The following is a 2,297-nucleotide window of genomic DNA, read 5'->3' on the forward strand; positions in this document are numbered from 1 at the left end:
TCTTCTTCTTTTTCTTCTTCCTCTTCTTCTTCTTCTTCTTCTTCTTCTTTTTTTAAGATTTTCATTCATTTATTTGACAGACAGAGATCACAAGTAGGCAGAGAGAGGAGGAGGGGAAGCCGGCTCCCCGCTAAGCAGAGAGCCTGATTCGGGGCTCGATCTTAGAACCCTAGGATCATGACCTGAGCTGAAGGCACAGGCTTTAACCCACTGAGCTACCCAAGCACCCCTGGGCCATCAATTCTTTTTTTTTTTTAATATTTTATTTATTTATTTGACAGAGATCACAAGGAGGCAGAGAGGCAGGCAGAGAGAGAGAAAAGAGGAAGCAGGCTCCCCACTGAGCAGAGAGCCTGATGTGGGGCTCCATCCCAGGACCCTGGGATCATGACCTGAGCCGAAGGCAGAGGCTTTAACCCACTGAGCTACCGGGGCCATCAATTCTTGATTTCAGCCAGGATCATGATCTCAGGTTCATGAGACTGAGCCCTGCACTGGGCTCCACACTGAGCATGGTGTCTGCTTGAGTTTCTCTTTCCCTCTCCTTCTGCCCCTCCCCCTTCTCCTGTGCGCCCTCTAAGTAAACAAATAAATAAAATCGTTTTAAAAGTTACTTTTAAGGGGTGCCTGGGTGGCTCAGTAGGTTAAAGCCTCTGCCTTGGGCTCAGGTCATGATCCCAGGGTCTTGGGATCGAGCCCCGCATCAGGCTCTCTGCTCAGCAGGGAGCCTGCTTCCTCTTCTCTCTCTCTGCCTCCTTGTGATCTCTGTCAAATAAATAAATAAAATCTTAAAAAAAAAGTTACTTTTAAAAAAGAAAGGAAAATGTATAGCTGAATAAGTTATAAAGGGAAGACCCTCGTTAGCATCCAGGACTAGAAATTAGAACTTAGCCAGCTATTTCAGAAGCCAGCTATGTGCCCGATCCTATCACAACTCTCCCTCCTTCCAGAAGTAACCACAATCCTGACATTTATGGTAATCACTTAGGAGGATTTTATTTTAATGGGACTAAAGGTTTAGCTATAAATAATCACTAATGGTCAAATATTAGGCACTCAAAGGGTGTTTGGGGGAGCCCGGAGTGGAAGCCAGATCTCAGCACACTTAAAATCACATCATTTTGTACAGTTAGTTCCCTCTATGCCTAGATTAAAACACACCTCACTGGAAAGGAGGTACAGAAGTCCAAGTCCAGGGCTGTGCCCCGTGCGCTCAGCTGCCTGACTCCCATCCACTGGGCCAGAAAGCTCCATACCCCACAGACTTTCCAAGGCAGAGCAAAAGTAGGTCCCAGCTCACAGTGCTTGGGAGAGGGCCAGGGACTATTCGTCTCTGCTGCTGACATGTGAGCCCAGGACGTTGCCAAGACTTCCCTGGGTCTTGGTCTTAGTGTATAGTACGGGGCCATAATGAAGCCTTTTATGATCCCCTATAGTCCTCTCCTAACTTGCTCCCCTGTCCTCAATCTTGGTTTCTGTTTCAGCCACCTGCTCGTTCACCTTGCAAGAAGCTCATCACCTTTCTTTCCCCCTGGGTGTCTTTCCAAACTTGTGCCCCACTTTTTGCCCTTGATTCTTACAATACCACAGGTCCACGTCCTCTCTACACACATCTTTATGAAGACACACACACGTCCTTGCACACTGGAGGTGCTGAACAAACGTTCCTAGAATGCATCCATGTAAAGAAAGACCGAATGAATTGTTTCATGCACGAATGTATGTATTCCTTCAATATTTAACAAATGCCCAAAGTATACCCAGATACTAACCTGTCCCTCTACCCTCTAGGATTATTCTCCTCCCTTTCTCCTCAGGTGCCTCCTTCCCCATCCTATTTCTTTTTTCCTTCCCCTGTACCACAGAGCTAGACGGAGTCCTCCGCAAGGCAGGATGCGGAGACACAGAAGCCGGCCGGTGGAACAGACACCCTGGAAAGGAGCCAGATGAAATAAGGGCAAAGACAGCTGTGTGACATGCAGGGAGAACCTGTGCAGAATGAGAAGCAGTGATTCATGGAGCGCTGCAACTCAGACACTCCTCCGGCTTCACTCTGAGAGCTGCTGCGGGATTGGGGTCAATGAGGGCTGGCATCAAGACGAAGGGCAGCCTGGCTTCTCCTCCCTTAATCCTTGTCTACCCACCCCTCCCCCAGTACTCCCTCCCATTGACCAGTGTCCTGGGCCTTTAAGAGTTGGAAGGGCTGGACTGAGGCGAGAGCTCTTACCTCTCCCCTCCCTTCTCCTTCCCTTTGGCTGCAAGTCCGCCAGTCACAGCAGCAAACTGCAGTAGAAAAG

The sequence above is a fragment of the Neovison vison genome, chromosome 3 (assembly GCF_020171115.1).
Source record: "Neovison vison isolate M4711 chromosome 3, ASM_NN_V1, whole genome shotgun sequence".
NCBI classification, from domain to species: domain Eukaryota; kingdom Metazoa; phylum Chordata; class Mammalia; order Carnivora; family Mustelidae; genus Neogale; species Neogale vison.